We start from the raw sequence: 23,952 nt of genomic DNA on the forward strand, positions 1-23,952 counted from the left end.
TTTCATCCATCTCATCAGAACTGATTCAAATGAATTCTTTTTAATGGCTGAGTAATACTCCATTGTGTATATGTACCACAGCTTGCTTATCCATTCATCTGCTGATGGACATCTAGGTTGTTTCCATGTCCTGGCTATTATAAACAGTGCTGCGATGAACATTGGGGTACATGTGTCTCTTTCCATTCTGGTTTCCTTGGTGTGTATGCCCAGCAGGGGGATTGCTGGGTCATAAGGTAGTTCTATTTGCAATTTTTTAAGGAATCTCCACATTGTTCTCCATAGTGGCTGTACTAGTTTGCATTCCCACCAGCAGTGTAGGAGGGTTCCCTTTTCTCCACACCCTCTCCAGCATTTATTGCTTGCAGATTTTTGGATCGCAGACATTCTGACTGGTGTGAAGTGGTACCTCATTGTGGTTTTGATTTGCATTTCTCTAATAATGAGTGATGTTGAGCATCTTTTCATGTGTTTGTTAGCTGGTTTTAGAAAAGGCAGAGGAACCAGAGATCAAATTGCCAACATCTGCTGGATCATGGAAAAAGCGAGACAGTTCCAGAAAAACATCTATTTCTGATTTATTGACTATGCCAAAGCCTTTGACTGTGTGGATCATAATAAACTGTGGAAAATTCTTCAAGAAAATTCTTCAAGATACCAGACCACCTGACATGCCTCTTGAGAAATCTGTATGCAGGCCAGGAAGCAACAGTTAACTGGACATGGAACAACAGACTGGTTCAAATAGGAAAAGTGGTACATCAAGGCTGTATATTGTCACCCTGCTTATTTAACTTGTATGCAGAGTACATCATGAGAAATGCTGGACTGGAAGAAACACAAGCTGGAATCAAGATTGCCGGGAGAAATATCAATAACCTCAGATATGCAGATGATACCACCCTTATGGAAGAAAGTGAAGAAGAACTAAAGAGCCTCTTGATGAAAGTGAAAGAGGAGAGTGAAAAAGTTGGCTTAAAACTCAACATTCAGAAAACAAAGATCATGGCATCTGGTTCCATCACTTCATGGGAAATAGATGGGGATAAGTGGAAACAGTGTCCGAATTTATTTCTGGGGGCTCCAAAATCACTGCAGTTGGTGATTGCAGCCATGAAATTAGAAGATGCTTACTCCTTGGAAGAAAAGTAATGACCAACCTAGATAGCATATTCAAAAGCAGAGACATTACTTTGCCAACTAACGTCCGTCTAGTCAAGGCTATGGTTTTTCCTGTGGTCATGTCATGTATGGATGTGAGAGTTGGACTGTGAAGAAGGCTGAGTGCTAAAGAATCAATGCTTTTGAACTGTGGTGTTGGAGAAGACTCTTGAGAGTCCCTTGGACTGAAAGATCCAACCAGTCCATTCTGAAAGAGATCAGCTCTGGGATTTCTTTGGAAGGAATGATGCTAAAGCTGAAACTCCAGTACTTTGGCCACCTCATGCAAAGAGTTGACTCATTGGAAAAGACTCTGATGCTGGGAGGGATTGAGGGCAGGAGGAGAAGGGGATGACAGAGGATGAGATGGCTGGATGACATCACTGACTAGATGGACGTGAGTCTGAGTGAACTCTGGGAGTTGGTGATGGACAGGGAGGCCTGGTGTGCTGCGATTCATGGGGTCGCAAAGAGTCGGACAGGACTGAGTGACTGAACTTAACTAAAGTTGGTGATGCCATCCAACCATCTCATCCTGTGTTGTCCCCTTCTCCTCCCACCTTCAGTCTTTCCCAGCATCAGTGTCTTTTCAAATGAGTCAGTTCTTTGCATCAGGTATCTAAAGTATTGGAGTTTCAGCTTCAGCCTAAGTCCTTCCAATGAATATTCAGAGCTGATTTCCTTTAGGATGGACTGGTTGGATCTCCTTGCAGTCCAAGGGACTCTCAAGAGTCTTTTCCAACACCACAATTCAAAAGCATCAATTCTTCAGTACCCAGCTTTCTTTATAGTCCAACTCTCCTGGCAGTTTGATTCCAGCTTGAATTTTTGCAGTAACTAATGTTTTCCATTTTCCAGAATGTAATTGGTATGATATATTAGATAGCATTTTAGGCTAGATTATTTCACTTAACAATGTCCACTAAAGATGTTTCCATGATTTTCACTGCTTGACAACCAACTCATTTTTATCACAGAATACAATATATCTGCATGGATGAATCAAACTTTTAAAAGCCTTTTGAAGGACATCTTTTTTGCTTTCAATTTTTGGTGACTGTAAAGAAAGTTGCTAATGCATTCGCAAAGAGTTTTCTGTGTGGAAACATTCTCAAATCATTCGGACCTAGGAGTACAATTGTTGGAGCATATGCTAAAACTCTTTAGTTAGTAAAAAACTACTACTTTGTCTTCCAGTGTGGTTATGCCATTTTTATTTCCATCAGCAAGAAATGAGAACTCCTGTGGTGTGGCTCTGCATCCTCTTTTGCTATTGATGTTTTCATATTAAAACATATATTAACCATTTTAATAGTCAGAAAGTAATATTTTATCTTTAATTTGCAGTTTCTTAATTAAATATGATGTTGAGCATCACTTTTCATATGCTGACTTGTCATCCACATATTTTCTTGTTAAGGTGCTTGTTCAGATCTTTTGCCTGTTTTCAAATTGAGGTATTTTCTTATTATTGAGGGTGTTTTTTTTTTTTTTTCAAATACCTAATACTAGCCTTCTACATTTGTTTTACAAGTATTTTATTCCATATTGAACTAATATACTGATTCCCTTCACAGGGTATTTCATGGAACATAAGTTTATTTTAATAAAACACAACTTTTATTTTTGTTTGATGGATCAGATTTTTGATGTTATACCTAAAAAGTCGACAATAAACCCAAGGTCACCTAGTTTTCTCATATTTTTTTCTAGAAGTTAGACTTTTATAATTTTATATTTTTCATTGAGATTTATGATCTCCTTGGAGAGATTCTGAGTTAATTTTAATAAAAGAGTAAACTCTATGCGTAGGTGTGCTTGTTTTTTATATAGACACAATTTTTTCTACCACCATTTGTTGAAAAATTACCCTTTTCCAATAAACTTTTTTTTCTCCTTTGTGATAAATCAGTTAGCTACATGTCATTTTTCTTTTTCTGGGTTCTGTTTTCTCTTTCATTGACCCATGTGTCTATTATTTTGCCAATACGATACTGTCAGGATTACTGTAGCTTTATACTATGTCATGAAATCTGGTGGCACTGTCAATATCTATAAAATATTATACCAACATTTTGACTGGAATTTCAATGACCTAAAGATATTTTCAGAAAACAATAAAAACAAGAAAATTGAGTCTTCTCTCAAATAACACAGATCATCTGTCCATTTGTTTGGGTCTCCTTTAATTTCTTTCATTCAAGTTTTGTAAGTTACATATATAAATTGTGTACATAGTTTGCTAGACTTATACAGAAGTATTTCATTTTTGGTGATGTGTTAATTTTAAATTTCATATTTTAATTTATAATTTTTCTTTACAGAAAATCAATTAACCTTTATATATATATTGATCTATCTGGTGGTTTTGTTTTATTCCTATAGTCACTTATGATTTCCAGGAATTTTTGTTTTTATTTTTAATGTTGTTGATTCTTTAGAATTTTCTAAAGCCAATCATATCATAGAATTTTCTATATAGCCAATCATATTATATTTCAAAGGTAAAATATCTGAGAATAATATAAATAATAAGCAATTGGAACAATGCAATGAGACTACAGATGGTATGCACTGTCAGACACAGATCTTACAATGATTCTAGTCAATTCAAGGAGATAAAAGATATATTGATAATTTAATTAGATACCCAGAAATATTTTTAAAAATCAAATGAAAATTATATAAATAAATAAAGGTAGAGCTAAGCAAGTGCTGTAACAAGATCAGACATAGCTGGAAAGGAAATTCAGAAAATAAATGATAACACAGTATGAAATATACTGAATGAAGATTGAAGGGAATAAAAACTTTAAAAATATCCAACACATACTAAGATAGACGTAGAGAAGACTGTGGGGAAACCCACCCTATCTACAATTGGAAGACTTGGAAAGAGAGGGAAAGATAACATGGCAGGCCTATTGACAGGATAACAAATGAGAACTATGTCTGCGAGGCTTGCCATAACAAAATACCACAGACTGTGGGGATTAAACAAAAGTTTTCTCACAGTTTGGAGGCTAAAGCAGAAAATCAAACTGCCAGCAGGGTTGGTTTCTCCTGAGATCTCTTTACCTTGGCTTGCAGATGGCCATCTTGTCACTTGTCCTCACACGGCCTTTTCTCTGTGTTCATGTATTTCTGGGGACTTTTCCTCTTCTTTAAGGACTCCAGACCTATTGAATTAAGGCTCCACACTCATGACTTCTTTAAGCCTTAATTGCCTTCCAGAGGACCTGTATCCAAATATAGTCACACTGGGGCTTTGAGATTTACATATGAATTTTGGTGGAGAACAGTACAATCCATAACATGAACTCTCCAAATTTGTTAAAAAATAATTAAACAAAAATATTCAATGTAATATACATAAGCATTCAACCAGATGGTAGTTTTAATTCAATTATATGATAATATTTAAATATAGATGGAGTGAAGAATTCGGTGAAGAAACAAAGACTGTAAGACCATGTAAGACCATATTCAAACAATGCGCTATTTATAAGAAAGAAAACACAATATTATAGAAAATGTAGAAGGGCAGTAAAGAGTTTACTCACATATACTAAACAAAGAAGGTGATGAAGCGATTGTTTTTATCAAAACAGAATTTAAAAAATTAATAAAAGTACATCACATTTAAAAGTGGACACTTGATATTGATATAGAAGAATGAAGTTCAAAAGGGAGTATATAATATATATGCATATGTATGGCTGATTCATTGTGCTATGCAGCAGAAACTAATACAACATTGTAAAGCAACTACATGATAATAAAAAGTAGTTAAAAAAGAATGAAATCCAGGGAAACAAAACACAGTTTAAAATGTATATATATTTTTAGTAGACATATTTGGAAATGAGGTATAAACTTTGAACAGCCATATTCATAAATTATTTAATTCACACATGATTATATTAACTTGAAAATATAATTGTATAACAGTCTGCATGTTATGATATATATTAATTTCTACATATACATTTCTTTGCCCAACAGCAAAACATATATGTTTTTGAAATATAGAAAAGACTATGTGCTAGTATATTTCAGCAAAATTTAAAAGACTAATTCATATAGAGTATATTTTCTAAATACATTGCCAATAGTCTAGATGCAAATTTCCCATATGTTTAGAAATATAAAAATATACTTTTAAACAACATACAGGTCAAAAAAGAAGTCACAGTGGCACTTAGAAAATGTTTTCAGCTAAATGATAATCAGTTCAGTTTAGTTGCTCAGTCGTGTCTGACTCTTTGCAACCCCATGGACTGCAGCAGCCAGGCTTCCCTGTATATCACCAACCCCCAGAGCTTGCTCAGATTCATGTCCGTTGAGCTGGTGATACCATCCAACCATCTCATCCTCTGTCATCCCATTCTCTTCCTGACTTCAATCTTTCCCAGCATTAGCGTCTTTTCCATTGAGTCAGTTCTTCGTATCAGGTGGCCAAAGTATTGGAGTTTCAGCTTCAGCATCAGTCCTTCCAATGAATATTCAGGACTGATTTCCTTTCGAATTGACCAGTTTGATCTCCTTGCAGTCCAAGGGACTCTCAAGAATCTTCTCCAACACCACAGTTCAAAAGCACCAATTCTTTGGTGCTCAGCTTTCTTTATAGTCCAACTCTCACAGCTATATATGACTACAGGAAAAACCATAGCTTTGACTAGATGGACCTCTGTTGGCAAAGTAATGTCTCTGCTTTTTAATATGTTGTCTTGGTTGGTCTTAGCTTTTCTTCCAAGGAGCAAGCGTTTTTTTTTTTTGTTTTTGTTTTTGTTTTTGTTTTTTTTTAAATTTCATGGCTACAGTCACCATCTGCAGTGATTTTGGCGCCCAAGAAAATAAAGTCTGATGCTGTTTCCATTGCTTCCACATCTATTTGCCATGAAGTGATGGGACTGGATGCCATGATTTTTTTTTTTTTTAATGTTGAGTTTTAAGGCAGCTTTTTAAATACTACAAATCTAACCACTGAAGTAAATCAAAGCCATGCTGAACAGTTTATAGATCTAATTGGATACTGAAGGAAAAAATAAAGGATAAAAATAGATGGCATAACTTAAGAAAAATTGTAAAAGTAATATTAAAAGAATGTAAGAGAAAGAAAATAATGAAAAGTAAAAATTAATAAGGTAGTAAATACACAACAGAAAGAAAAGAGAGATCAAGATAAAAGAGAGACAGCATAAATAAACAGATTCAGGATGAGAAGGGGAACATTACCACAGAGTCTACAAGATTTGGTTTCAGGTGTATGAAAATACCAACGGTTTTGAGTCAATACGTTAGAAACCACACATGAAACAGTAAAATCAAAATTACTATATTTTATGGAAACTCGCACAAGAAGGAATAGAAAATCTTTATGGGCCTATAACTATTTAAAAAATCAAATCAGTTATCAATAAAGCCAGCTTCCCAGGTGGCTCAGTAATAAAGAAACTGCCTGCCAATGCAGGAGAGGCAGGTTTGATCCCTGGGTAGGGAAGATCCCCTGGAGAAGGCATGGCAACCCACTCCAGTATTCTTTCCTGGAGAATCCCATGGACGGAGGAGGCTGGTGGGCTACAGTCCATGGACTCATAAAGAGCTGAACATGACTGAGCATGCACAAACATCAATAAAGCCATCTGATCCTTTTATCTATTAGCTCAGATGTGTTCCCTAGCAAATACAAGCAAAATTTGCTTTCAAAAAATTGCAAATTTTATCAAAATCTTCTAGAACATAAAATAAGATGAATTTAAAAATTGTTTCTAGAAAAATATTCATGTCAATACTTTTTCTAAGAAAGAAAATCTATTTAACACTATCATTAATGAATCATAAATAATAAGAAACAAAATCCAGGAAAGATAATACAAAGTTTAACACATAATACACAAGTTGAATTTATTTCAGTAGTTCAAGTTTACCATCACATTAGAAAATCATTTAACATAATTCACCACATTTTTTGAATGCAGCAGAAATTATATCTGATGTTTTTAATTGATGCAGAAAAATATTTCATAAAATAAACATATTCATGATTTTTAAAAAGTCTGTAAATTAAGGAATACAAGAGATTAATTTCCTTAGGATATCTACTGTTATGTTTAATGATATACTGTTATATTTAATATTTAATGATAAACTCAAATACTTAATGATACAATATTTAAAAAAACTCTTGGAACTGAAAAAAATACAATCCTGCTCTTCTTTACCACCTTTATTCAACACTGAACTGTTATTACCAATTAATACAGAAGGCAAGAAAAATAAATGATTGAGGAATTTTAAAGCCAGAAATACAAGATTAGTTATTTGCAGATGTCATGGTTGTATACAGAAGAAATTGAAAGAATCTGATAAATTATTAAAATAATATTAGCAAGCTTTTCCAGAAAAAGTTCAATATATTCAAATTATTTGTGTCATGGCACACAAATAATATTAGAAAATACAATTTTAAACAAAATACCATTTATAATAACATTAAAGAATATAAAATAACCAAAATTAATTTTAATAAAATATGTACACACTCATACAAAAAAACATAAAACATTATAAAAATAAAGAAAACCTATAAGAGTATGTGGATATAGAACTGTAAAATGTCAATTTCCACATTCATCTATTCATTTACTGTTATATAGATAAAAATCCCAACAGATTTCATTACGGAGAGTCACAAATTAATTCTAAAATTTACAGGGGAAAGAAAGGGCCCATCATACTCAAGACTATTTTGAAGAAGTAGTTAAGAGGATTTGTCCTACTAAACACTAGCTTCAGTTCAGTTCAGTGGCTCTGTCGTGTCCGACTCTTTGCGACCCCATGAATCGCAGCACGCCAGGCCTCCTTGTCCATCACCAATTCTCGAAGTTCACTCAAACTCCTGTCCATCGAGTCGGTGATGCCATCCAGCCATCTCATCCTCTGTTATGCCCATCTCCACTTGCCCCCAATCCCTCCCAGCATCAGGGTCTTTTCCAATGAGTCAACTCTTCGCATGAGGTGGCCAAAGTATTGGAGTTTCAGCCTCAGCATCAGTCCTTCCAAAGAACACCTAGGACTGGTCTGCTTTAGGATGGACTGGTTGGATCTCCTTGCAGTCTAAGGGACTCTCAAGAGTCTTCTCCAACACCACAGTTCAAAAGCATCAGTTCTTCAGCACTCAGCTTTCTTCACAGTCCAAGTCCCATAGCGATACGTAACCACTGGAAAAACCATAGCCTTGACTAGGTGGACCTTTGTTGGCAACGAAATATCTCTGCTTTTGAATATGCTATCTAAGTTGGTCATGACTTTCCTTCCAAGAAGTAAGTGTCTTTTAATTTCATGGCTGCAGTCACCATCTGCAGTGATTTGGGGGCCCAGAAAAATAAAGTCATCTACTGTTTCCACTTATCCCCATCTATTTCCCATGAAGTGATGGGACCAGACGCCATGATATTAGTTTTCTGAATGTTGAGCTTTAAGCCAACTTTTTCCGCTCTCCTCTTTCACTTTCATCAAGAGGCTTTTAGCTCCTCTTCACTTTCTGCCATAAGGGTACTGTCATCTGCATATCTGAGGTTATTGATATTTCTCCCGGCAATCTTGATTCCAGCTTGTGCTTCTTCCAGCCAAGCTTTTCTCATGATGGTAGTCTGCATATAAGTTAAATACGTAGGGTGACTGTATACAGCCTTGACATACTCCTTTTCCTATTTGGAACCAGTCTGTTGTTCCATGTCCAGTTAAGTGTTGCTTCCTGACTTGCATATAGGTTTCTCAAGAGGCAGGTCAGGTGGTCTGGTATTCCCATCTCTTGAAGAATTTACCACAGTTTATTGTGATCCACACAGTCAAAGGCTTTGGCATAGTCAATAAAGCAAAAATAGATGTTTTTCTGGCTTCAGTTTAGTTCAGTTCAGTTGTTCAGTCGTGTCCGACTCTTTGCGACCCCATGAACCGCAGCACACCAGGCCTCCCTGTCCATCACCAACTCCCGGAGTTTACTCAAACTCATATCCATCGAGTCGGTGATGCCATCCAGCCATCTTATCATCTGTCATCCCTTCTCCTCCTGCCCCTAATCCCTCCCAGCATCAGAGTCTTTTCCAATGAGTCAACTCTTAGCATGAGGTAGCCAAAGTATTGGAGTCAGCTTTAGTATCAGTCCTTCCAATGAACACCCAGGACTGATTTCCTTTAGAATGGACTGGTTGGCTCTCCTTGCAGTCCAAGGAACTCTCAAGAGTCTTCTCCAACACCACAGTCCAAAATCATCAATTCTTCAGTGCTCAGCTTTCTTCACAGTCCAACTCTCACATCCATACATGACCACAGGAAAAACCATAGCCTTGACTAGATGGACCTTTATTGGCAAAGTAATGTCTCTGCTTTTTAATATGCTGTCTAGGTTGGTCATAACTTTCCTTCCAGGCTTAGCATATTGCAATTAGTCAGTGAAAGGAGAACCTAACCTAATGGTTTATGAGAACTGATTTGTATCAAAATCAGCATTGCAGCACAGACAGAAAGGATCCATTCTTTTAGTAAATGGTGTTAGGAAAATTGGAAATTCATATGGGACAAAAATGATATTTCTAACAGACAAAACGTCCAGATTTCAATTTTAATAACATTGTAGACATTTATGAAAATTTAAACATTAAAGTTCCTAGAAGATAAAACAGGAAAACATCATCATTAACTATGAATGACAAAAAATTCTTAAAAGTGAGAGGAATAGTACTTACTATAAAAGGAAATGTAGTTTATTTTGATGATATGAATACCCAGAATTCATCTCATCAGAAAAACAATTAAAGACAAAAGGTAAGCCAGAGAGTGCGAGAAGATATATGCAAAACATGTAAAAAATAAAGAATATTAAAAAAAAAATCTTTTCAGTCACAAGTGAAAAAAAAAGAGAATAAAATTTGAACATTCATTTTAACAGATAGTGTCTAAGGCACTTTGAGGAAGGATATGCTCAATGTATAATAATTACAAGAAAATCTGCTCATACTGTCCATAATCTAAAATATATAAATTAAAACCAAAAATAATTTACTACACAGGTGGCTAAACATAAAGAAATATTGATAGCACAAAGGGTTGGTGCAATGTAGCATACTGGACATACACGTGCACTGCTGATGGAAGTGAAAAGCAGTATAACTAATTTGGAAAACAGATCGGAATTATCTAATAAAGCTGAAGTTCCATATATTCTATGCGAAAGTTATTGTAATCCTAGAATTTAACAAAAAGAATTATGATATATTTTCTAATTGGCACAACAGAAATGTTCATAATTTGTTTTTTATACTAGCACTCAAAAAGGAAACAATCTAATGCTCCACAGGAATAGAATGTATAAACAAACTGTTATAATGAAAATGAAAACATTACCATTAAATGCAAGATTTGGATGAATGTCACAAAACACTTTTTAAATGAAAGAAAATAAACTCAAAGGATTTCACTTATATAGGTTTTAAAACCAGCAATGTGATTTGTACTCATTGTGGTCATGTGTTCAAGACTGAAAGCATAGAAAATAAGGAAAAAGTCGCCTATAAAATTCAAGATACTGACTACCTTTCTTGGTAGGGAAGAAGTCTTAATTTGAAAATGACGAGCAAAGGATTGCTAGAAATATGCTATCTTTTGACCTCAGTAAAAATTATACAAGTGCTTACTTTATAAAAACTATTGATGTTTACATTTATATTTTATGCAGTTTTAAAATTGTGTAGTATATTACCCATTAGAGAAACTTTGTTGTTGTTCAGTATATAAACTTTGTTATTGTTCAGCTATAGCTCGCCATGCTCCTCTGTCCATGCATTTCCCAGGCAAGGATACTAGAGTGGGTTGCCATTCCCTTCTCCAGTGAACCTTCCTGACCCAGAGCTCAACCTTGCATCTTCTGCTTGGTAGGCAGATTCTCTGCCACAGAACCACCTGGTAAGCACAAGTAAACTTTTGTTGTTCAGTCACTAAGTCCTGTCCAACTCTTTGTGACCCCATGAACTACAGCACTGTTTAGGAACTCAACTGGGGATTTCCAAGATCCATAAAGGTCAAAAGGAAAAAACTACAGGAAAAAAAAATAAAGTTGAAAAAAATGAACTTCAAGAAATGAAAATGATGATATAATTTTAAACATAGCTCCAATAATAACTTAAAAACTGGGACATAGTTCCTAAAGAACCTATCCAGCAGGACAGTAAGACAGACATGAACATTATGCAAAAAAATTGAGAGTCAAAGAGGGTCCTGCAGAAGGTACAGGAGAGACATTAGGAAAGAAAAATATTAATGGAGAAGTTTCCAGAACTAATTAATAAAGGACATTATTCTTTCATCTCAGGAATCTCAGCGAATCCCAAGGCATTAAATAAAAAAGAATCCATACGTAGACAAATCATGAAGGCTCAGAAAACACAGATAAAGAAAATATGAATTTTAAAAGAAAATACAAATTCAAAATGTAAGGGAGCTTCTTATATTTATATCTATATCCAATTAAGCTTTCAGTTATAATTTCTTAATGTCTCATTAAACAAGTCAAGCCTATTTGGTAAACTTATGAAGAAATGAAATACTGGCTAAAATAAGATTATCCTATTTTCTAGGCTTCCAGAAAACAATAACATAACAAAACAAAAGAAAGTTACAATAACTTGGCTTCATTCCTTCTTTATAAGGAAACTTGTTGAGCTTTCTCTTGAATTGATGTACAATATTTACTTCTGTTGCTGACTCCAGCACTTTGTTCCATCTCATTAATTCAAGAAGTAAGAAACATCAAGGAACATCAGGAACATCATTAATCCAAAGACCATTTCTGGTTATGCCTAAGTGAAGCTATTACAGATATTTCAAGATCTGACTAAAATAGTTATTAAAAAGCCTAACCACTATGTCTCAATTTATTTTCCTAGATAATTGTACCATCTTTGTCTTGGGTCATGGGTTGATACATGTCTTTGGGTTTCATATGCCACATTTTTTTTTCAGGCCAAGGTGAAAAGAAACTTTAAGCCACAATCAGAAACACAAAATTTTTCAAGCTAAGTCTGAATCCTTTCATGTGTCATAATGCAGTTCTAGGAGAAGATATCCTTACATGGCATCATTTGAGAGCCTGGTGTCTCTTTCTGCTGTCTCCTATAGTCTATTTTAAAGGAGAAGCTTAAGTATTCCTCTCCATTCTCTTTTTCAAGAATTGTAACTATATATCACTAAGAAATTCAATATTGCACTGATGTCACATATGTGAGCAAACAGCATTATCTTTATGAATAATTTTTATCTAAGTGCATGCTACTTTCTGTTTTCATGTAACTTTCTCTCCATTTGTAATTTTGCATTTAAATGTGTGATTGTTTCATTACTACCTCTCTTCTGCACAAAACTAACTGGTTTTTCATTACTACCTGTCTTCCACATAAAATGAACAGTCCCATGAGGGCAGTGACCTGACCTACGTACTTCTCCACTGTAGCCAAATAAGTACCATAATCCCCCGAACATAGTAAATATCTGACAAATGTGTCATGAACAGACACAAACCAAATACATTGATAGGAAAATAATTTTGTAATGTTTTCTTTTATTCTGAATCTTATTTTTTCTATCAGTTTAATGGTTTAATTTAAAAAGGTGGCATAGGAAGATATACAGTTGCACCTATATACAAACACACACGTATATACATATACATATCTTCTAAATTATCAGATGAGGAAGGAGTTGAAAATAAATAGTTCTAACATAATGGTTCCTTCTCTTCAGTTATCAGAGCACACTGATAACTTACACTGAGTCTTACATGACTCGAGGGTTAAGGATTTCTGAGGAATCACCTAGAAATATATATCTATAAACTAGACAGAGCTTTTTATTTTTGGTTGATACTAGGTAATCAGCTCCATTAAAACAGAATGGATTATTGTATTCCTAAACTTAGATCCAGTATTTTGTCTCATTCTTTAGGAATTCTTAGAGCAGCTGTAAATGCCATCTTGTATTTTCCCAAATTTTCATAAAAATCACTGAAGCTCACTTCCCACTTAGCACTGTATAGACCCTGCATTTGTAATATGGTTCATGGATCCATCTTTGCTCTGCATCAAAGCGATCAAAGGCGCTTTGAATCTGGAGGCAGCATGCTGCAGAAGAAAGAGAAACATCAGCTGCAGTTGTTGTAAGACCTTGAGTTCATTTCTAGCTTTGACCTTCAGAAGCTAGAAATGTGTGTTCTCCTGATGTTTCTGATCCTGGGATTTTTTTATCTGCAAGTGGTGATAATTCAATACTAAGAAACTTACCACATAATTTATTAATAATTACATGCTATACGTATACAAGTTATTGTTCAGAGAACTCATTTTTCTGAAAACATTAGAATGACTAATTATTAGTTACATTGAGGACTTTTAAAATGCAATAAAAGAATAGTGTCATCTGGAAAGAAGTACTGAAAATAGGAAGAGGAATATTAAAAAACAAGGCTTGCTTGATAACAAGTTTATAACAAAAATTACAAAACTGACTTGTTACAAAAATATCATGATATTATAGTCTTGTATTATTTTACAATGGGACTGATTGCACTCTTTTTGAAGGCAAGAGACTTTCTGTTATTTCTCATCATGAAAGTGAAGGTTGCTCAGTTTTGTCCAACTCTGTGACACCACGGACTGTAACCTACCAGGCTCCTCTGGCTATTGAATTCTCCAGGCAAGAATATAGCAGTGGGTAGCCATTTTCTTCTCCAGGGGATCTTCCCAACTCCAGGATTGAACCTGGGTCTCCTGCATTGCAGGCAGATTCTTTGCCATCTGAGCCGCTATAGGGAAGCCCACTACCCATTTTATAATATGCAAATATTTTAGCAAAATTACAGAGCTTATACAGTACAGAACATTTAAGTCCAAACTTTTTTGTAAAACTAATAAAATAACTGAGATAGATGGAATCCGTGGCTTTCTTTAGGGTCTCATAAATAGTCTTAATCAGAATAAACATCAAAACTTGTCATTATCTCTAGCACACTAGTACAGGTATCACTGATTTGTCAAGATCGAGTTTCCTTCCATTCTCCAACTCCTATTTAAAACAAGCAAATAAATTCCATCACTAAAAGGATATTATGCAAAATTCCAGTAACTGAGCCTTTTTGAAGTTCAGAATCTTCTTTCAATAGAACTACCTACATTTCTCTGTAGTCCTTATGTTTTTACTCTTAATCATGACAATTGTATAGGCTTGTATTTGATCTGTACCACTGAGAAAAAGAGAGAAAAGTGTGTGACTGTGACTGCTGGAAGATTTTGCGTGCAGTCTGTGATACGAAAGGACAGGAATAGGTTTGAAGTCCTCAAAAAAAAAAAAAAAAAAAAAGAGGTTAAAAATCCAAAAGTGGGTAGAGACTTTGGAATTTGCCAATGGACCCCTCTAGTTTAGTATTTATCATCCAATCTGCTGGAGTTTATGAGGCAGAAGAGTGAAAAACATAGGACTCTGCTTAAGGCTAAAAATAAGAGTGCTTCATTCTGACTTACAAGAATTATAGGCCAATAAAACTAATGTGAGAAATATCATTTTAAAATTGAATAAATGTTTATCTATGAGTTTGATCTTGTTTTGCAAAATAGATTTGAAATTTTTGGCCACTTGTATTTACTTTTATTCTTTACAGTATATTTATTTGATGCTGGGAAGTGTGAAATGATCATCAAACTAGTCATCAAATTTAATGGATGTTGGATAATTAAAGACAATTTCATTTGGCACTGACAAGTTACTCAGGAATGATGCTCAAAGATGGCACTGTATCACTCCTGAGGGGTACTCTTTAGAAATATAAAATTTATTTTGCATATTTTCCAGTAAGGTATTTTAATAATAAGAATTGTCACCTCTTTATATAAAGAATGATCAAGCTCCAATGCAAAATGAGAATGGAGTGACTTGGATATTCGGTGATCATTTCTACATTCCCATTAAAAACTGATTTTATATTCTTATAATTAATAAATTCTATTAAAATAAAGAAAATATTTTAAATCCATAATCTCCTATTATTTAACTACATTTTACTATAATATTTGATCTTGGAGTTACAACTCTCACATCAGCCTGGTGAAAATACCATACGATGGTTTGTCACTGTATACCTCTTCTCAAATTTACATTCCGGGATATCATGTTGCTGTCATGAAATCAGTCATGGCAGCAGTGTCTACAACATAGAAATTATCAGGTGCTATAAATGAGTGGTTGATTTGTTAACTGACCATCATCACTTGCTTTAAAAAGGTGATAAAAAATTAAGTGATGAAAATAAAACAAAATGGCATTGTATTTATGGTTGCCATGTTAATAGCACAAAATTTGGAAGATATTGTCTTTCAATATTCCAAAATTATCAACTGATTTACAAATAATTACGTTATTGACCAGAGAGACTTTCTAACTAGATGCATTGTCACTGTTTCACTTTTGTCTTTCTGAAAATATTAACAAGTAATGATATCAGGACTATGCTTGTTTGTCAATGATATGAGTGGAACTGATCAGTAATTGAATGTTTACATATAACCTGATTTTGAGGAACTACTATTGGTAAAAGAATTATTAAACAGTAGATTTTGGAAGAAATAACAATTCAATCTGATGTTATAAGTGTAGAGAATTTTTTAATTGTATATTTTACTGTTATTTGTAGATTATTTCATGTTTCTTATATTAACAAACTTTATAAAAAATATAAGTATGTACACAAACTTTTTTTTCCCAGAGACCCAAATTTGAAACATTTAAAAGCTCAAATAGCAAGTCTTAATAACAGATAACATGATGCTGTGCTGAGTTTTGGCTTTTATCATGGTGAAATGGGAGCTTTTGCAAAGTTTGGAATAAGGGATTAAAAAGATCAAATAGTTTGATAGAAATCTACTTTTGTTTGGAGAACACACTGATGATTGCCACTTAGCATCATTAACCTCTGATTTTTAGATAGGAACATAGGACTTCAGGGGGAAAAAAGCACATTTTCTAATAATGCTTGTGGTAATCCATGCCTATGTGAGTAAATTCTGGCTAATAGGTTGTGGATAAAAGTAATGAAAGTGAAAGAGGAGAGTGAAAAAGTTGGCTTAAAGCTCAACATTCAGAAAACGAAGGTCATGACATCTGGTCCCATCACTTCATGGGAAATAGATGGGGAAACAGTGGAAACAGTGTCAGACTTTATTTTTGGGGGGCTCCAAAATCACTGCAGATGGTGACTGCAGCCATGAAATTAAAAGATGCTTACTCCTTGGAAGAAAAATTATGACCAACCTAGATAGCATATTCAAAAGCAGGGACATTACTTTGCCGACTGAGGTCCGTCTAGTCAAGGCTATGGTTTTTCCTGTGGCCATGTCATGTACGGATGTGAGAGTTGGACTGTGAAGAAGGCTGAGCACCGAAGAATTCATGCTTTTGAACTGTGGTGTTGGAGAAGACTCTTGAGAGTCCCTTGGACTGCAAGGAGATCCAACCAGTCCATTCTGAAGGAGATCAGCCCTGGGATTTCTTTGGAAGGAATGATGCTAAAGCTGAAACTCCAGTACTTTGGCCACCTCATGCGAAGAGTTGACTCATTGGAAAAGACTCTGATGCTGGGAGGGATTGGGGGCAGGAGGAGAAGGGGACGACAGAGGATGAGATGGCTGAATGGCATCACTGACTCGATGGATGTGAGTCTGAGTGAACTCTGGGAGTTGGTGATGGACAGTGAGGTCTGGCGTGCTGCAATTCATGGGGTCGCAAAGAGTTGGACACGACTGAGTGACTGAAATGAACTGAACTGAACTGAAAAGTAATGAACACACCATTCAGATTATAATCTCAAAACAGGAGAAGTGTACTATGTTTCTGTTTTATAGATGAGAAGACAGAGACTGTTGCGTTTAAGAAGCCTGTCAAATGTCATACAATTAATAAACAATAAAAACACTTTTAAGTGGATGGCTTCTCTGTAGAATCTCTGTTTAAAGCCACTGTTTGTTGCTAAGTCACTCAGTCATGTCCAGCTCTTTGTGACTCCATGGTCGGCAGCACACCAGGATTGCCTGTCGTTCAGCATCTCCTGGAGTTTGCTCAAACTCATATCCATTGAATCAGTGATGCCATGCAACCATGCCCCCTTCTCCTCCTGCCTTCAATGTTTACTAGCATCAGGGTTTTTTCCAATGAGTTGGCTGTTCACATCAGGCAGCCAAAGTACTGGAGCTTCAAGTTTAGCATCAGTTCTTCCAATGAATATTCAGGGTTGATTTCTTTCAGGATTGACTGGTTTGATCTCCTTGCAGTCCAAGAAACTCTCAAGAGTCTTCGCCAGCATCACACTTTGAAGGCATCAATCCTTAGGTGCTCAGCCTTTTTTATTGCCCAGCTTTCATATCCATACATGACTACTGGAAAAACCAAAGCTTTGACTATATGGACCATTATAGGCTAATGGCAACCCACTCCAGTGTTATTGCTTGGAGAATCCCAGGGACGGGGGAGCCTGGTGGGCTGCTGTCTATGGAGTCGCACAGAGTCAGACACGACTGAAGTGACTTAGCAGCAGCAGCACAGGCAAAGTAATGTATCTGTTTTTTTTAATATGTTGTCTAGGTTGGTCATTGCTTCTCTTTCAAGTGGCTTTTTAAATTAAATTAAATTAAATTATGGCTGCTGTCACCATTTGCAGTGATTTTGGAGCCCAAGAAAATAAGGTCTGTCACTGTTTCCATTGTTTTCCCATCTATTTGCCATGAACTAATGGGACTGGGTGCCATAATCTTAGTTTTTTGAATGTTGAGTTATAAGCCAGCTTTTTCACTCTCCTCTTTCACCTTCATCAATATGCTCTTTAGTTCCTCTTTGCTTTCTTTCTGCCATAGGGGTGGTATCATCTGCATATTTGTGGTTATTGATATTTCTCCCCACAGTCTTGATTCTAGCTTGTCCTTCATCCAGGCCAGCATTTAGCTTGATGTACAGCATATAAGTTAAATAAATCATGTCACAATATACAGCCTTATGTACTCCTTTCCTAGTTCAGTCCATTGTTCCATGCCCGGTTCTAATTGGTGTTTCTTGAGCTGCCTTCAGGTTTCACAGGAAGCCAGTAAGGTGGTCTGGTATTCCCCTCTCTTTAAGAATATTCCACAGTCGGACATTCAAAGCCTTTAGATTTGATCTTTGCATGAATGTTCAAACTACTGCACAATTGCACTCCTTTCACATGCTAGCAAAATAATGCTCAAAATCCTGCAAGAGAGGCTTCAACAGTACATGGACCAAGAACTTTCAGACATACAAGCTGGATTTAGAAAAGGCAGAGGAACCAGAGACCAAATTCCATCATGTCCATTAGCTTCATTTGCAGTGAGGTTTCCGAAGGACTGCTTGACTTTGGACTCCAGGATGTCTGGCTTTAGGCGAGTGACCACACTATTGTGGTTATCTGGGTCATTAAGACCTTTTTTTGAATAGTTCTTCTGTATATTCTGCCACTTTGTCTTAATATCTTCTGCTTTGGTCCATACTGTCCTTTATTGTGCCTACCTTTGCATGAAATATTCCCTTGGTATCTCTAATTTTCTTAGAGATTGCTAATCTTTCCCACTGCATTGTTTTCATATGCTTCTTTGCATTGTTCACTTAAAATTAGCTGGGGATTTAAATTTCTAGCATATGTTTTAAGCAGTAAATAAAATTTTATTAAAAGTCAAATGGGTGGGGTAAATGGACAATGGATGACTTGTTCTGTGGATTGGAGACTGTTGCAAGGTCTGCAGAATTATTTGTCTTATAAAATACCTTTGTATGTGTATTTGTGGGTATGCATTTGTACAAATACATATATGTTTGTAGGTATACATGTATACATGCATATCTTATGCATCAGTGATAAACCTGAAATTTTAAATATATATATATATATATATATATATATATATATATATATATACACTTAAATGAGTATTTTTGGTTTGGCCTACATTAAATGATTTAAAAACTACCAGAATACTTAACTGTTTTCCTCCAAACTCGCCCCAGAATTAGAAGAAGTCATGCATCTTGATTTCTTAAATGATAAATTAGGGTCTCTGAATTCCAAGTCCATTGCATTTTCTTTCTGTAGCCTCAGCATAATCACTGCCAACAGTTTCAAAATATGAACTATTTCAAGAAACTTTTTTTTATAAAACCTGTCAATGACTTAATTTGCAGATAAGGTGAAACCAGGAGAGCAGCAAAAACTGACAACATTTCTGAAAGTACACTGTATTGTTATAAAGTGCCAAAGTCTTTGCCTTAAAAAACATGTTAGGAGGAAGTTTTAAAATTACTACTGCTATCCTACTTTAATTTATTTTAATGTGCACCTCTCTGTTGCCACAAATGTTTTGAGTAGGTAGGCATTACTTGACAAGCCTATTTTAGCATCAGAATAGCAATGAAGAATAGGTTATGTCAAAGAGAAAGTTACTGAAAGCAGCCTGTTTTGCAAAACTTCAAATTGGATGGAGAAGTTTGAGGGAAGAAGAGTTCAATATTTCTTTAAACCACTGAAACTGTTTTTATTGAATCATTGAAAAAGTAGAGCACAGACCCTATGAAATAGAGTGATGGTAAAAATGTATGAATTCCTAAGGAAGGTGTAATGCAATTTTTGCAACACAGGGCTGTTGTGGTGTAGAATCCAAAGAGTTAGCTCTGGGGTCAGATCCCACTAAAATCCTGGATTAGTCCCATCTTGGTTATGAGAAATTGAGCAAATTGCTTACAAAAATCTAAGCATCATTTAGGTAATTTTAAGAATTAAAACAAACTGCAAGTGAAATATTTAACGAAGTTACCAACATGTAGCAGAAGAACCGGCCATAATGAAGAGTGATATCAAAACTGGAAAAATTTGATGTGGTAGAATGAAAGTGTTCCTGTTAAGTTTACTAACAAATAAAGAAATTCTTCAAGAAGTAGTAATAGTTGAGGAACTTAAAATACTTAATGATACAAGGCACACTTTATTTCAGGATGCTGTTTGGTTTCACACACAGAACTCCTAAAAATTCAAAAGCCAACTGCCTTAGCAATCACTGCAGTCGAATCATAAAGTGTACTCTCTAGACATATCTTATTAAATAGTCTGAATAAACGTAAATGGCTATGAGACTCTAAGTTTCATTCTACATGCAAGTACAGATGAAATGGAAATTTAAATTATTTATTAAAGTTTGAACTCTACTCACACTTCTATATGCCCTTATGGGTAATGAACTGAAAGTCAGAAAAAGGTGTCATCCTCATACACCAATGAATTTATCCAGGGCAATGTTTCCAGTTTCTTTAGAGCATCAGGGTTTTGAATGAAGGAACTCAAGGATCACAGAAATGAGGATTAGGTAAACATTTGGGGATTTTATCCTTACAGGCAACTTCAATTTGAGTGAACATATTTCTTTTTGTGATTTTATATATATCATTTGTCTCTGACTTTTCTATTTAGGAAGTTATCACAAAAATATTATAATATATTTTTCTCTAGCAATTGCAAACTTTATGTAAATATGCATGTATGTGTACACATATATACATACATATGGAAATTAGGAAGAATGTCAATAGAATAAGTAAAAACTAACAAGAATCCATTCGAATGCAAGGAAAATTAAATTTAAAATCAACTAAAATAAAGAATGAATTCATTCATCTCACACAAGAAGAAAGATGGAGAAAACCCAACACTGGCACAGTGGATTAAGTTCTTAGCATTCAGGTCCTTTCCTTTTCCTGCTGTGGTACCTTTGACATGTGACTCAATTTTTTTATGGCCTGAAGCTAGCCACTAACTTTCAGGGATCAGGGATCTCTAATCCAGACAAGAGGAAGTGGGAAAGATAAATGAGCAGAGGGCTTGGGGTTGGGAGGAATTTTCCAGCTGATTCCACCTACCTTTAAAATGAAGTTTTGAAATCCCACCAAGCAACTTCAGCTTATAGCTACTTTTAGAACTAGGTGGCAAACCACTCCAGTATTCCAGAATCCCATGGACAGAGGAGCCTGGCAGGCTACAATCCATGGGGTCGCAGAGTCAGACATGACTTAGCGATTAAACCACCACCACCGCCTTGACTACTCCAGCTGCAAAATCACAGGTAGGTTCATGTTTTGGCATTTTACAACATTAAAATAGAGGAATACAGGGGAGACCTGGGCTGTGGGTGATTTTGTATAACTAATCATCACACCTGCCACAGTAAATTTTTAATTTAGATACTTCAAAATTACAGAATTTTAAATTACTTATTCCTTGAAAATTGGAATGAATTATTTTATATTAGTTTAGCCAAGACTACTACAATTCAGACATTGAGTAAGAACATAAAATTAAATGAAAAGAAGAAAACAAATACATTTCCTTGTATTTAGAGAGATCCTCTCATTTTCAAGGGAATTTGAAACAAACATTTAATATTTTTCAAATAAAACCACTGTAATATACTTTTTGAAAATTAAAAAAAAGTTATTTTTGATTATTTCAGTAACTCTATAAGATAAAGAAAGTTCTTAACTCTTGTCATTGAACATTAAAGAATTACCTTAATTATTATAATTAAAACTATATACATTTAATAATGTAGAAATATTAAATGATGATCCATTGCTTCCAATACTTTTCATAGCTGAAAAGTCCTACCTATGGAGCTCTCCAATAACAAATAATTTCAAAATCCCTCTTTCAATCACTCAGAATGATTACTAAGTCTTTGAGATCTCTCTCAGACACCCTGGGTCACAAATAGTAAACCCCCTGCTAGCATTTACTACTTTTGGCATTACAGTCAAAGTCTATGAATTGAGGAAATAGGCATTATTTTATATTTTATCTCATCTGCTCTTTGCATTACTAAATAAATTGAATATATTATGGGAAATATGGCAGGGAAAAGTTATTCAATATGTCTAATTGTTTAGAATTTAAAAAAAAAACAACTTTGATAACCTCTATTAGATTTTATGAAAAAAATGTCCTCTAAATTGCTAGGCAGGTCAGGGGAGAGGTTTGTGCTGCTTCTGAGAGGGTGCAGGGAGCCAAGTGAGAACAGAATGAAAACAAAAGATTTTGAGAGACACTGAATAACTGATACCTTGGGATGAGCGCTGGGTCCTCTCAGTTACACCTTAAGATTTGAAATACTTGGTGTGACTGGAACTCTAAGGAAAATTGGCTGAAGGAGTTTTGCACATAGTTGTTAAGTGAGAGGAAGAGAAAATCTACTAATGGCAGCAGAAGCCAAAAGTACAGGTAAACTTCAGCTCATATTTATTAATAAATGGCATATTTGAAGAAAACTGATTTTGCAATTTGAAGTTTTACTTTAGTAGTAAATAAATTTCATGATCTTTATCTGAAGATAATACAACTGTTAAGAGCAACCGAAATGGGTTCTGTTTGTTGAAAGAGTTTTTTTCACTAATTTAGATTAAATTAAATAGGATGATTTGTAGCACTTTATCAACCCCAGACTTTAACAGGCTTCAGTATCAGATCTAAAATTTAGAATTACTATAGGAAATATATGCTGGAAGGTAAAGAAAGTTCATTCTCTTAGTTAAATTAAAAGTAGCCTGGCTCCTCTAAAATGTCCATGTCGTAATTCTTGGAGCCTGTGAATATGTTAACTATAAAGGATTGTACAGATGTGGATAAATTAAGGATATTGTGATGACTTAATTTTGGGGGGCTCCAAAATCACTGCAGATGGTAAATGCAGCCATGAAATTAAAATACACTTGCTCCTTGGAAGAAAAGCTATGACCAACCTAGACAGCATATTAAAAAGCAGAGACATTACTTTGCCAACAAAGAACTATCTAGTCAAAGCTATGGTTTTTCTAGTAGTCACGTATGGATGTAAGAGTTGGACTATAAAGAAACCTCAGCACTGAAGAATTGATGCTTTTAAACTGTGGTGTTGGAGAAGACTCTTGAGAGTCCCTTGGACTGCAAGGAGATCCAACCAGTCCATCCTAAAGGAAATCAGTTCTGAATGTTCATTGGAAGGACTGATGCTGAAGCTGAAACCGATACTTTGGCTACCTGGTGTGAAGAACTGACTCACTGGAAAAGATCCTGATGCTGGGAAAGATTGAAGACAGGAGAAGAAGAGGATGACAGAAGATGAAATGGTTGGATGGTATCACCAACTCAATGGACATGAATTTGAGCAAGCTCCAGGAGTTGGTGATGGAATGGGAAGCCTGGTATGCTGCAGTCCATGGAGTCTCAAAGAGCTCGACACAACTGTGCATCTGAAGTGAATTGAAGCCACTAAGTTTGTGGCAATTTGTTACAGCAGTAGAATACCCATAATATTTTGAGTCTTTATAAAACAGTAAGAATTCATTACTATGTGTGGTGCATCTTAAATTCCAAAGTTTATTTGCTTTCTTCCCAAGGCTGCTGCTGCTGCTACTGCTGCTAAGTTGCTTCAGTTGTGTCTGACTCTGTGCGACCCCATAGACGGCAACCCACAAGGCTCCCGTGTCCCTGGGATTCTCCAGGCAAGAACACTGGAGTGGGTTGCCATTTCCTTCTCCAATGCAGGAAAGTGAAAAGTGAAAGTGAAGTCGCTCAGTCGTGTCCAACTCTTAGCGACCCAATGGACTGCAGCCTACCAGGCTTTTCCACCCATGGGATTTTCCAGGCGAGAGTACTGGAGTGGGGTGCCA

The sequence above is a fragment of the Ovis aries genome, chromosome 5 (genome assembly GCF_016772045.2).
Source record: "Ovis aries strain OAR_USU_Benz2616 breed Rambouillet chromosome 5, ARS-UI_Ramb_v3.0, whole genome shotgun sequence".
Taxonomy (NCBI): domain Eukaryota; kingdom Metazoa; phylum Chordata; class Mammalia; order Artiodactyla; family Bovidae; genus Ovis; species Ovis aries.